The sequence below is a fragment of the Delphinus delphis genome, chromosome 17 (assembly GCF_949987515.2).
Source record: "Delphinus delphis chromosome 17, mDelDel1.2, whole genome shotgun sequence".
Taxonomy (NCBI): domain Eukaryota; kingdom Metazoa; phylum Chordata; class Mammalia; order Artiodactyla; family Delphinidae; genus Delphinus; species Delphinus delphis.
This window is the reverse complement of record NC_082699.1, coordinates 15,960,655-15,974,132: the sequence shown is the minus strand read 5'-3', so window position 1 is coordinate 15,974,132 and position 13,478 is coordinate 15,960,655. Positions and strand designations below refer to the sequence as shown.

The following is a 13,478-nucleotide window of genomic DNA, read 5'->3' as shown; positions in this document are numbered from 1 at the left end:
CTGTCTCAAAGGGGTATGTTTTCTTCATTTTCATTATCACAGCTCTGGAAATAGAGCATGTGATAGGTGTTGACTAAATGATCTGCCAAAGACCAGGAGATCAAACTGACAGCTACTAAATGCATCTTCAAGCTATTGCTTCCAAGGACGCATCCCTGGGTTCTGATTTTTCAAACTATAGACAAAACATAATGTAAGTGCAAGTCATATGGATGACAGCTGAAAGCTTACAGTTGTCAGAGCTGTTTCACGAGTAGGCATTACTGTAATTAGATTATTATCATGCAAATGTGTCTAAAATACTTGAAAATTGTTCTCACCTAATTTAAACATTCTCCTAATATTTTGTTTTTACCGCTAATCAGTTTAACAAATGATATGCATCCTTTCAATAGTGCCAAGCTATAGTAGATTTAAATACCTGCTATTTTTTAAAAAATTATTTGTTTATTTATTGAAGTGTAGTTGATGTACAATATTACATAAGTTAGAGAAGTACAACATAATGATTCACAATTTTTAAAGGTTATATTTCGTTTATAGTTACTACAAAATACTGGCTATATTCCCTGTGTTGTACAATACATACTTGTAGCTCATTTATTTTATACATAATAGTTTGTACCCCTCAATCCCCTCCCCCATCTTGTCCCTCCCCGCTTTCCTCTCCCCACTGGTAACCACTAGTTTGTTCTCTGTATCTGTGAGTCTGTTTCTTTTGTGTTATAGTCACTAATTTGTTTTATTTTTTGGATTCCACATATAAGTGATAGGATACAGTATTTGTCCACCTTTGTCTGACATTTTTCACTTAGCATAATACCCTCCAAGTCCATCCTTGTTGCTGCAAATGGCAAAATTTCTTTCTTTTCTTATGGCTGAGTAGTATTCCATTGTGTGTGTGTGTATACCACATCTTCTTTATCCATTCATCCGCTGGTAGACTTAGCAACCTGCTCTTTTAAGTAACAGCTATGTTATAAACATCTTTTCACATCAATAAAATCTATTTTATGGCATCATTTTAATGGCTGCATGGTTTCACAGATATATCTTATTTAACTAACCCCCCTATTATTGGACGTCTGGAGCAATGCCACGAATATCTTATGTGCATGCTTAATTATTTCCTTTGAGTAAACTTAAGTGTGGAATTGCTAGGTAAACTGTTTTCAACTCTTAGGGATTTGTTATATATTTCCACAAGGAAGGGCTGTGAATTAGCGTGAACACGTTAAATATTTTACTTTAAAAAAAAGTTGTCATTTTGGAAGGTCCAAGATTTTATTGTTGTTTTCATGTGTATTTTTAGAAAATTGAGCTGATAAACCAGTTTTTCTTTTCTTGCATGGTGGTGTTTGTCTTTTCTTATTATTTCTTATATTACGTCTCTTAAACTTTAGTAATGTTTTATAGATGTATTTCCGGTTTATCATTTTTAAGAGCTTTTTTTCCTGCACGGGAAGCTAAAATTTTGTGGGACCAGATTCATTAATCCTTTCATACTTGGTTTTGCCTTTGGTATAAAAAGGCATGGATTGTAAAGTTTTGATATATTTGATGGCTACAAAATTAAAATTACCTTATGACAGATAGCATTTAGTGTTAGAAGGATATTACTCATGTGCTTGATTCCAAAACTTGAAAGCTGCTCTTGGAAAAGAGCTATGTTTCTCCACATGCTGAATATCAGTTAAGTAAAGGGATAGAAAGAACAAACATCGATGAGACTTCATTAAAGGATCGAATAGTCTTAGGCTTTAGTAATGAAACGGATCATAAGGCAAGCAAAGTCTGTTCGCTCCTAAAGCTTTCATTGGTGTCAAGGAGAGAGACAGTAGGCAAACAGACAAATACATTATGCAATTGCAGAGTCTTAGGAGAGTTATGGGGAAAAAATCTGGCACTATGGTCGGTTCCGTTCTACTCCGGGCATCCAGTCTCTTTAAGGAGAAGTGGATCCTAAAGGTCAGAATGAAACAGGTGAAGCGCCTTCCGGAGAGGAGAGGTAACTACATGTGTGATTCCTGGGCTTGAGCGCATGTGCGGCCCTTTGGTTACCATCCACAATGGGCTGAGTACAGAAATTGCGAGTTAAGTGTTTAGAAACTTTCATGGTACGTCCGTAGTAAATCTTATGGTGGTGAAATCAGACATGCACTCTGCGTCTTTTCTTTTTTCATCTCATTCTTTTAGTCATACATAACTATTATATTTTGCTAAATTGTCAGCCTGGGAAGGATTAGGAGAAGAGAAGCATGCTGTGGGTCTCAGAGTTCGAGAAATATTGCCCTTGACTTAGCTTTATCTTTCTGTCCTCGCAGATCTAAAGCTTATGGGGCAAGAAAGTTCCTAAGAGGACTAACTAGCTGTCAGAGTTGTAAGCATAGCGTCAGTGTAGAGAGAAGAGTGGACATGAAAGAGGAGAAAAGAACGTTAATTTGGAGGCAGAAAAAAGTCTATTTTAAAGCCGAAATAAGGACATGTGTAGCACCAAATATAGCATTGCTTTTCTAGTTATAGGTTTCATTGCATCTGGGATGTTGCATTACAACTTTCTGTGTTTTTAAGCGTCCCCTGGTTGAATGGCCTTTCCAGTGGGATTTTAGAGCCCTTTTTCCATGACTGAGGTATTATTTCATAGGGATATTTCTATAACGGCACCTCACTCATTTTCAGAATAATCTGACTTTCACACACCAAGCCAAAGAATAATATGCTATTAACTTGAAAGTTGCCAGTCTGATGATGGATAATGATACGTGATATGCTATAAACTCCTTATGGTCAAATGTGGATAAATAAGTAAACTCTGATTAATATGTATTTCTTAAATATTAAGTGCATTGTAGAAAATGAAGTGGATGAAATGATTTTATGTGCCCAGTCATGGGAGTCTATAGACCTTTGTCTTTTCAATACTTCTTTTTAATATAAAACTTTCTATAATGTCTGAAATTATTGTCAAAATTCTCTAAATTCTATTATCCTTAATGAATAACAGTGATTTTTGCTTGTATCAATCTTATATCTGTTAAAAGATCTTAGAATCTTGGATGACAGTATATGTTTTTTAGTGATTTGGGAGCGTTTTACCTAGTATTTTCTCCAATATCCTTTGAACTTTTAAATATATACCTTTTAAATATAAGGTATGATGATGAGTTATTCAGAGATTTAGTTACTAAGATTTCGTAATGTTAGGATTTCACGATACTAGAAGGAATATTCTAGTAACCCAGATGACTCAGTGAGTGTTATGCTGATTCACTTCAGGAAAATTTTTGATGATCACCTGTTTGGTTCTGTGAGATTTAGAAGGTTGGACTTAAAGGTACAGTGAAATCTTGCACTGTGGCTAACAACGTAAATTCTAGAGTCAGACTGCCTGTGCAACAGCCCTGCCCTTGCTGTCCGTGGGACTTCAGCATGGGGCTTGATGTCTCATGTCTCCATTTCTTCGTCTCAAATGTGGGGATAATATTATCTGTTCCCACAGTAGCATTGTGAGGTTTCATTGAGATTATCCGTGTATATCACTGACCAATATCTGGCACGTAGTCCGCATTCAAAGGCTTATTTTTCTTTACTGTGTTCATTGTGGCAGTGATGTGGTAGTGGTGGGGGAGGGGTGATTATTATTATTATTGTTATTATTATCATCATCATCATCATCATAATCCAGGCTTCTGAAATAGTTCCAGATTAGGAAGCATTACCTAAATTCTCCTTCTCTCCCCTTCCCCAGGAGGAAAAAAAATTCTCTCTATATGAAATAAATATAAAAAATTTAATATGTATACTATTATATATGTGTCTGTACACATATATATGTATATATATATATAACCAGCAAAGAGAGCTCCAAGAACCCAGTAACCAAACAGGCGTAGCAAAGAAAGAGCCAGATCTAACTCATGCGCTGGCAAGGAAGGAGAATCACTATCAAAAGGGTCAGGCTTTGTGTACACGATACAAACGTACAGAAGAAACAAGAGAGAACAGCCGAGAACGTGAAGAAGAAAATCAGAAGAGAGAAATGGCTGTGTTGGCAGCAGCGGTGGTGGGCGCTGGAAAGCAGGAGCAGTGGGTAACACAGAAGGGCCACGCGGACAAAGAAATAAACTCAGCTCTGCCGTGATGGGAAAGAAAGCGGCATCAACCAGGTCCTTACGCCCCAGGAATCCCTGCAGCCACAGTGCGACTTGAGTGTGAGGAACTGGTGGGGAAAAGGGAGGTCATAGCCGTGTGAACACCAAATTATTTAGTTCGGAAACCAAGATTAGGGAGGAAGATGGGAACGTGACAAGCTATGCTCTATCGAGATGGAAAACTCTGCTGCCCATAACACAAAAAAACAGCGACTGTTTATCATATGCACTTACCATATGCCCAGCACTTTTCTAATTATCTAACATATATTATTTTATCCCTGCAACGACCCTGAACAATGGCTTTGAAGGTTAAGAATCTGAATATGCTGACGAATACATCAAAATGGAGAATGGTTTAGAACTGTTGACCCTGCCATGTTTTCTATACGCTTAAATGACCACACCTATAGGGGAGGCACTTACAGAAAACGACAAAAACAACGAAATGTAGTTGCCTGTAGTATGTTTCCTGAAGGGTGGATTTGCTGTTTTGGGAACTGAGATACTGCATTACACGGCTAGCTATGTAAGTAGTAAAAAAAATACCAGCTCGTGAAGCTTAGAAAACTTTTTTTAGAGAGCTCATTTCCGAGCACTGTGTTTTAACATTTTCACGACACTTAAGGAGAAGGTTGAACTGGAAATTTGTGGGCATTTTGGCGCTGCCTTATCTTGTGAACTAGGCCAGCCTTGGTGCCCTCGTTTAGTCCAGGTGAACCTTCTGGATCCTTCCAGCTCCAATGTTCAACACTCATGTCCGTGGCAGGCTTCGGTGAATCTGGCGCATGCCGCTTTAAGGCAAACAAGGATCAGAGTTTTAAATGCACTCGTTTTTAAATGCACTAATACTAAAAGCCCACAGAGTAAAACCTCAGGGACTGGAAAATCTGATTGCTTTTACCTTTGCTGCAAGATTCTGGAAAATTCTATCTCTGCTTTTATTGGATCTCTTTTGTACATCCAGTGAAAGATTAGAAACTTAAGTTTTACAGAGAAAGACAAGATGTTTCTGTTCGTGGACAACTGTAGAGTTCACCCTGAGGAAGTGAAATCCTTGCTGGTAGTTTTTGACATCTGCCTGCTCCCCAGGGTCAGCTTCAGTGTTTCTGGAAGAAGTTTTGGATGGTGTGAGATTTTTCTTCACATGCCATTGACAAACATGCAAATGAGTGAGTTGAATGAGGGAGTGTGGACGGACAGAGGGTGCCTGGAGACCCCTGGGTCAACCGTGCAGATCCTGTAGATAGTGTTTTCAATGCTGCCAATCAAAGGGCACTGACAACAGGAATGAAGGGGGGGGGCGTGTGAGTTTATGTGTATGTCTGTGTGTATGTGTGTGTGTGCACACGTGCGTGCGTACATGTACCAAGGGCAAGAAACTTAGGAGAAACTGCTTTAGCCTATGATTCACTGACCCGTTTCACAGAATATCTGCTAAGCTTGTCATAAGCAAATTTTATTCTCCTTTTATGTAAAAGAGGCATCTGACTTGAAATCAAGCTTTTAGTTATAATTTCTTAAAAACACAAGTTCCAGACCTATTGCTGGCATCCCCATTCATTCATTTACCCACCCACCCCCCCGTCCTATACACTATAGACTTAAGAGTACCATCAACCACAGAAAACAAGAAACTGTTCAAAATTTTGAGGCTGAGTCATAGGAAGAAAATGACATTTTGTTCAGCAATCTGTTTGAGATAAGGAAGTGCAAACAATTTTCACACGAAAAGTAATTCAAGTTAAGTCTGGTCTCTTAACTGGTTAAGCTTCAGCTTTGAGGCAAACCCAGGTTTCCCTAATAACTTAGTTCTATTGATCGACAGTTGCAGGGGGTGACCATCTCTTCTCATATTTTCATTTTATTTGGTAGTATGTCTGAAATATACAAATGTTTTGCTGGGAGTGGAGAGGTCTGTTTCACAATAGCAGTTGGAAGTTAAGATTCATAAGAACTCTAGTTCTCTTCATTTGGGGAAACGAATTTGGAATTTAGCATCGTAAAATCCTTGGTTACTTTATTATCGTAGTTTGTTCAAAGCAGTCTTCCCCTGTGTTCACACTAGTAGGGGGAGCTGGATGGAGACATCACAGAATCGCGGTGGTTGTGTGGAATGCCTTTCTGAGTGTTTTAGTGCCCCAGAGAAGCAGTGAGGTGGGGATATTCCTGTCATTCTGCAGCAAGAAGGTGTCAGGATTTGCCACGATAGATGGGAGGGACTACACAGATGCGCATGCCCGAAACCCAGAGGGCTCTGGAAACCCCGCTTGGTTTATTTTCCTTTCGGTTTTATTGCTCTCTTTTAAAGGAGAAAATCACACGAATTCTAACTCCGTCTTTGTATATAATGTTGTTTGCTCTGTTAGAGAGATTGGAGTTCCAACCAGTGAGGAGAGACAAAAAACAAGGACAGGGGTTTGTTAATGGGACGCTGAAGGGTGACAGCTCCACAGTTCTCTGCACCTCGCCGATCTGGGGCTCGTTATGAAGCGGGAACCGTCCAATAATAATCTAATAAGGACAACCACCCCGACTTCCGTTGGTCTGCCTGTCTATAGCTTTTCAAATATATAGTTGAAGTCTTTCAGTTTATTAGTTTTTTAGAACCTCGAAACTGCTTACCAAAATGTACTGTTAAAGTTTTTTCATTATCTATAGAAATGGTATTTTTCCTAACTTCAAATATATGGTTTTAAGAAAATATTTATTAAACCTTTTTAATAATCTGCTCTGATAAAGCCTTCGAGATGTGCACTTTCTGGCATAAAATGACAGATGAGAGTTACAATTGGAGAAAAGCTATTGCAGCTTGCACCGATGTTCACAATTTCTCTTAATTGCTTTGCCATTCTACTCACATTTATATTTTAGTTTGTGGAATTTTTTGCATTCTAGACTTTTTTTTTGGCTTAATTTGATTTTTTAACAGTAATATTTTGTTTCAGTTCTTTTGGCATCTTGTGTTATTTTAAATGACAAGTGTTGAAAATTGTATGGAGATCTTTTGAAATCCAGTAATAGCGATAATTAATCAGAGATCAATACCCAAATTATTGTCGGTATGAATTGGTTTTTAGTAAAATATAGAGAAATAGATGAAGAAAGATAAATAACGAGGTTTTGTAGTCTTTATTACCCTAGTTACAAATTGTCTTTGAAATAGAAAAACTATTACTGAGATAAAAAGGAAACCTTGGTCATTTAAAAGCCTTCTTGTAAGAAAAGGGGAAAACTTTGGTTTTAAATAGCCCATCTGGCCTTCAGAGGCTTTTCCGCAGGGAGCTCCACTGACTTCTGCCACATAGATTGCGCCCGATGATGGACATAGCCCATGGCAAAGAGGCCAGGGAAGGAAAGCAAATGGACTTCTGTGAAAATACACGAGGGACAGATAGCATCCTGCTTGCCGAGTAAGTGCTAGAAAATGCTCTAAAACATGGGAAATACAGACAGGCCCCAGCAGGTTCCAGCATTCTTATGTTGGCTGGGATTCTGGGTTTTAATGTGAGTCCTTGTTCTCTGTTCAGTAGACCTTTGACCTACATGTTACCCTTTTTTTTTTTTTTTTTGAAGTTATAGCTGGGCAGTGTTCTCCAGGTTAAGTCACACACAAAACTTTGACTTGATATTTTAAATCATGTTATAAATCAACATAGGCTGGGTTCTTCTTCACTATGAAACAGTAGTAAGGATTTATTAATAAAGGTTTGGAGGGGTTGGTTTATTTTTAAACTACAATCGCTTAGCATCTATAGAACTGGGTGGCCACACAGGGTCTTCTAGCAAGACTGTTTCTTGTTTGTTACGGTTGGTTGACGAGACCACCACCTTTTCCCTATAGCAACCCCTGATGGGGACAAGAAGAAAGCCAATATTTCTGATCACTATCCTTGGGTGACTATATAATTTACTTTTAAAATTATTCACCAGCCTCAAAAGAGTTACAATGAAGAAGTCTTTTAGAAATGAGATCATTATTTATGAAATTTCTCAGATGCCCTTGTCTCTACCCTTTGTGTGTCTGTGATGTTTGTCCAGCGAAAAATTAATACCGCTTTTCTGTCCTCCCCACCCCTTTCCCTTTTGGTAACCATAAATTTGTCTTCTATGTCTGTGAGTCTGTTTCTGTTTTGTAAGTAAGTTCACTTGTATCATATTTTAGATTCCACATATAGGTGATTAGCAGATACAAACTACTATATATAAAATAGGTAAACAGCAAGGACCTACTGTATAACACAGGAAACTATATTCCATATCTTGTAATAACCTATAATGGAAAAGAATATGAAAAAGAATATATATATATGTGTGTAGGTGAATCACTTTGCTGTATACCACAAACTAACACAACATTGTAAGTCAACTCTACTTCAATAATAAAAAATTGAAGTTAAATTAAAAATATGACTTTTTACAATATATAATTCACTTTCAGCATCGCTGAATCAGAGCATCTGAAGGGTGCATTTTGTGTGCTAGAATGGTAAATGGTGGCCTGGAAGTGGAGATAATGGCCAATCCCTAACTCAGAGTCCTTGGGCCAGGAAATCACCATTCTCTCTCTGACAAGGATCCTACCTCACATACTGATGTGGGAAATAACCTGAGACAATGGATGTGGAAATACTGAAATATAAATGGACTGTAAAATCATAGGATGTTATTGCGTTCTAAATTTGAGATTTTTCATCTGTAAGCAAGGCTCTTATTTTCATTCATGTACCCATGAAATACCAATATCTGAGCTAGATCAGTGATATTTTATGAGCTGTTCAAAATTCATGATGCTTAATTAATTTAATATTTTATTTGATTTAAAACCCTGCTGGATTTTCTTTCCGGAAATTCAGACATATTTTAAATCCTTCCAGAAGGTGCTTCTAAGTCCTGTATTTAATATTCTTCATGTAATTTACATCTAAAGTAGTGATTATAATCTAATTTTGTGTGTGTGTGTGTGTGTGTGAGATACGCGGGCCTCTCACTGCTGTGGCGTCTCCCACTGCGGAGCACAGGCTCCGGACGCGCAGGCTCAGCAGCCATGGCTCACGGGCCCAGCCGCTCCGCGGCATGTGGGATCTTCCCGGACCGGGGCACGAACCCGTGTCCCCTGCATCGGCAGGCGGACTCTCAACCACTGCGACCCCAGGGAAGCCCCTATAATCTAATTTTTAAAGCTAGGCCTTCATATATCATCCAGTTTAAAAGAAACCAGTAAAGTGTGTATCCTTTAGATAAAATCTGAGAAATAAACAATTATTATTTTGTTATTTTTCCTTTCCCCACTGTCTTTTTCATTGCCAAACACATAAGGAAGTTGAGAGATGGGCCTTCAAATCGCTCTTCCAAACAGCCTTCTGCCATCATTACCAGACACACACACACACACACACACACACACACACACACACACACACACACAATTGTGGAAAGATTTCCTCTTGTTACTACACCTGCTTCTTTATGACAGTCGTATTCTCACTGGACCCTGTTGTCATTACCATCCTGGATTGAAACTCAAGTACCAGTTCTGTCTCCTACTGGAGCCTACACGAAACCCTTCAAAGTCAGACGTGGTTTCTCCTTGTCCATGTGAGACAGGTGAATAAGTAAAACACATGAATTTAAGGAACTTACGGTGAGGATAAAAGCAAGGCCAATGAAGGCTGTTCTGAGAACAATGGTATCAATTATTAGTGAGCTCGAGTTCCCAGAAGGTAAAATCAGTGCAGAGAAGAACAGTCAGGGAAAGCTTATTGGGAAGATAGGACCTTAGCCAGATCATGAAGGATGGGAAATGGGGATTGACGGAGAGAAGCATTAAATAAGAGGAGCAAGAATGAATAAGATGCGTTTTCAGGATAGCGGGGACCCCATCCTGAATTCATGTAGTGAGCTGTGGACAGGCAAGCCTTGGAAAGTAGCTTGGTGAGCATATTCCTCTCCCGGGCACCTCCATCCCCACCTCTCCACCCCAAACGCTAACCCACCCCCATCTCCAGGCCCAGTCATATAAACAAAAATATCTTTGCATTTATAACACCTCCTCCAGTCCTTAAAAGGAAAATCAGAATCATAACATTTCCCACGTCCCAATATGCTAATATTGGTATGATCAATATTCAGATGCCTGGGTTTTTCTGATAAAGAATGTCATTTTGCTGAACTGTTATCCTTTTGTTAAATGATCAAGAAACTTCTGTCACCTACCTTTAGTCTCTTTCCCTACTTCCCTATAAACCTTTCACTCTCACATCTTCTCCTTTGGATGGTTTATACTCACTGTGTACCAGGAACACGCTCCTTGACATTTTCTGTGTATTTTCTGTGTATTGTCCTTCTCAGTCTAATCAGATGTTTTCATTTCATTGACTGAGCAGCTCCATGTCAGAACTCGTGGTGCTCATGTACATAACACAAGCTAATGTTTCTTCGTGGTGCTTTCATGAGATTGTGTGTTTTTAAACTTTCCTCAAAGGATAGACTCATGACACCCGCTTCTTTTGGTCCACAACACCCTCTAGAGTAGTAAGTGTGCCAATTAGATGTGCCGGTAGTTGCTGTGGACTGAACTAACTTGGAAAGGTTTTTTTTTTTCATAGTATAACCTATATAATCTTCCCATTCAGAATATAAAAATTTTCAACTTTAAAAAGAAGACAATGGAATGAAAAATAATTTTGTCTCCTAGAGAAGTTCTGAAAGGAAAGATTTTTCCAGTGTTCTAGTCTGGAAATGAGTGTCTCCCCTCCATGCCAGAAAAGAAGGATGGCTATGATTTTTCACAATAGTAAACTATTTAAACAGATAAGATTTCCTTTTCACTAGTGGGGGAGAAAGTATCACCACTGCCACCCTGCTTGGAAGGTAACTTAATTCCAAACTCTACCAAGAATGCTATTGGGCGTTATTGGAGCTCCATTTGAACCAATCTCTGCCAAACTCCTTGAGTGAGAAATAATGGTTTGGAAATGGGAATTCTTTCTACTTTGGGGAATTTTCATGATTTGTTACATAAAATGTAAAACAATTTATCATAGAATATTTCTGTTCTCTTTACCTAGAGGTGACTTTTCATGTAAAATCTTTTGGATCTAGGAAGGAAAATACTTCTATATTATTTTGATAAATGAATTCTCAATGCTAAGCCTAATTCTGTGACCTAACGTTGTAAGTGAAGACTCTTGTGAATCGAACAGAAACTCTCAAGAGGAAGGATCTTAATGGAAGAAGGAGGTCTGTTTTTCCTGGTCATGTCCTGCCCTTTCTCCCCTGTAGCATACATGCTTAAGTCTGGTACGTGGTGGCCTTCTACACAAATGTGCCTCGTCTCCCAGGCCTGTGTAGAGTAGGAAGTGGGTTTAGTAGCTACTCACGGACGCTTTCTTAGGAGCAGTGTCATTGCTATTTTGCCTTTGTGGTGTTCTAAGCTTCGCTGAAATTCACCTGGTAATGCTGGCACCCAATCTGCATCAGATCAGCTCTCAGACCCTTCACTCCCTATGAGCTTTGTTTAGCCCAGCTCAAGGGCCACAAATACCCAAAACAGTCCCTGAGACGCTTCCATTCTTTAAATTCCTGGTGAGTGTGATTACTTTCTTAGTGTAAAAACAAAACTTATACTAGCGGGGGTTTTTGAAGCAGTTGCTGAAACACCAGTTGAATTGGTACTAAAACATAGTGGCTAGAAATCAGGGACTTTAGGTGTTCAGTAACCCTGTGGGTTTTCAGGTCACGTCCTACCCCTCCTGCCTCAGTAAGATGGTGATTTCTGTGTCTGAGGAAGGGCCCAGATTGGTGCCATTTAACAAACACCTCCTGGTGATTCTGTGGCAGATAGTTAGCCATATGTTGAATACGTTGGTTAAAAAATATATATTAAAGGAAAAAGAACCCTGGTTACTTTGAGAGGCAATACACGGCGAACTTCAACTCTGGAGCCAGATGGCCTGGGATTGAACCCCAGGTCTGCCACACTGCTTGTCATCTTTGGCACCTTCTTAATCTGTAAAATGGGGTATAATAGTACCTTCCTGAGGGGTGGTTGTGAGAGCTCGTGAGTTGTAACATGTAAAATATTCACTTGGCCTGGCTCAGAGTAAGCCCTTGATATGTTTTAAGTATGATTATTCTTGTCACTCCTATTTTGATTCTATGTTTGCTTCCTATGGTTTTTTGTTTGTTTTTTTTCATCCTTGTAGAATGATCCCTGGGAACACTTTAGTAAACTTCAGATCTTCCCATAAAGCAACAGAGAACAGGGTAAGAGGACATGAGAGAGCATCGTATAGATGCTAAAACCAGACGGAACTATGTTTAATTTTACTTCCATGCCATGGAAGCTATATTACCCTAACCTAACCCTCTGGTTCCCTATAGTATCAAGTTATTTTGATAGATAAAGCATGTGAAAGATGAACTTATTCCTAACATATAGTAAGCATTCAATGCATGTTTTCCATTTTTATTGTTCATATATGTCATATATATAAAATATAAACATCACAGAGAAGGAGCAGGAGACAGAGAGAAATTCAGTAACCCAGGCTTAGGAGGAAAGAGGAGAAGAGGAGAATTCAGGGAAGGTTTTTCTGAGGAAAGGAGTTTCTAGTCTGTGCTGAATTGGGAAGCTGATTAGAAGTTAGCCAGGATATAGTGGGACTGGGGAGGGAGGGAGAGGTGCAAAGAGTAACCTTCAGAGAACCGCGTGTTGCTTCCCTTGTATGAGGCTGGAATGTGTATCTGGGTGGGTGAGGGCTGGGAGTTTCTGGGAAGAGATCAAAGAAATCTAAGAGAAAAACTACAGTTAGACCAAGTAGGGCCTAATAAATAAGCCCTGGTAAGGAGTTTGAATTTGATCCTGAGGCTAATAGGGGGCAGTTACTTTTTTAACAAGGGAGTGAGAAGATGAGATATGCACCTTAGAGAAAGTATTCTACTGCTGGTGTGGAGAATGAGCTGTAGGAGCCGGAAGATGGGCAGGAGACCAGGAAGCAGGCTGTTGAAGAAATCCAGTGCTGGTGGCCTGGACTAAAAGTTATCAGCTCTCTTTCCTAAGTCCTCCGTGGAGGCGGGTGGGGCAGCCCTGCAGATCTGATTCTGGGGTTAAAAATTAATACTGCCTGAGCCTGATTCTCCCGCATGTCCATCTCTGCCTGACGTAAGTTAGATCCTTGTGGAAGTTGCGTTAAGTCTTGTAGGCCACTGGAGTGCTGTTAAACTCCTGCATGTGAAATGGAATGGAATCTCAGTCTGCAGTCAGCCAGTAAATGAGTATAACTTATGTGGAATTCCAGCTAACGTACAGCCGTCGAAGTAGCG

General features: G+C 39.3%; 1 protein-coding gene across 6 annotated transcripts in view; it reads left to right on the top strand.

Moving 5' to 3' along the window:
- EYA1 (EYA transcriptional coactivator and phosphatase 1) overlaps positions 1 to 13,478 on the top strand; it is a 150,394-nt gene that overhangs the window by 39,445 nt on the left and 97,471 nt on the right. The gene's annotated exons all lie outside the window — the stretch shown is intronic.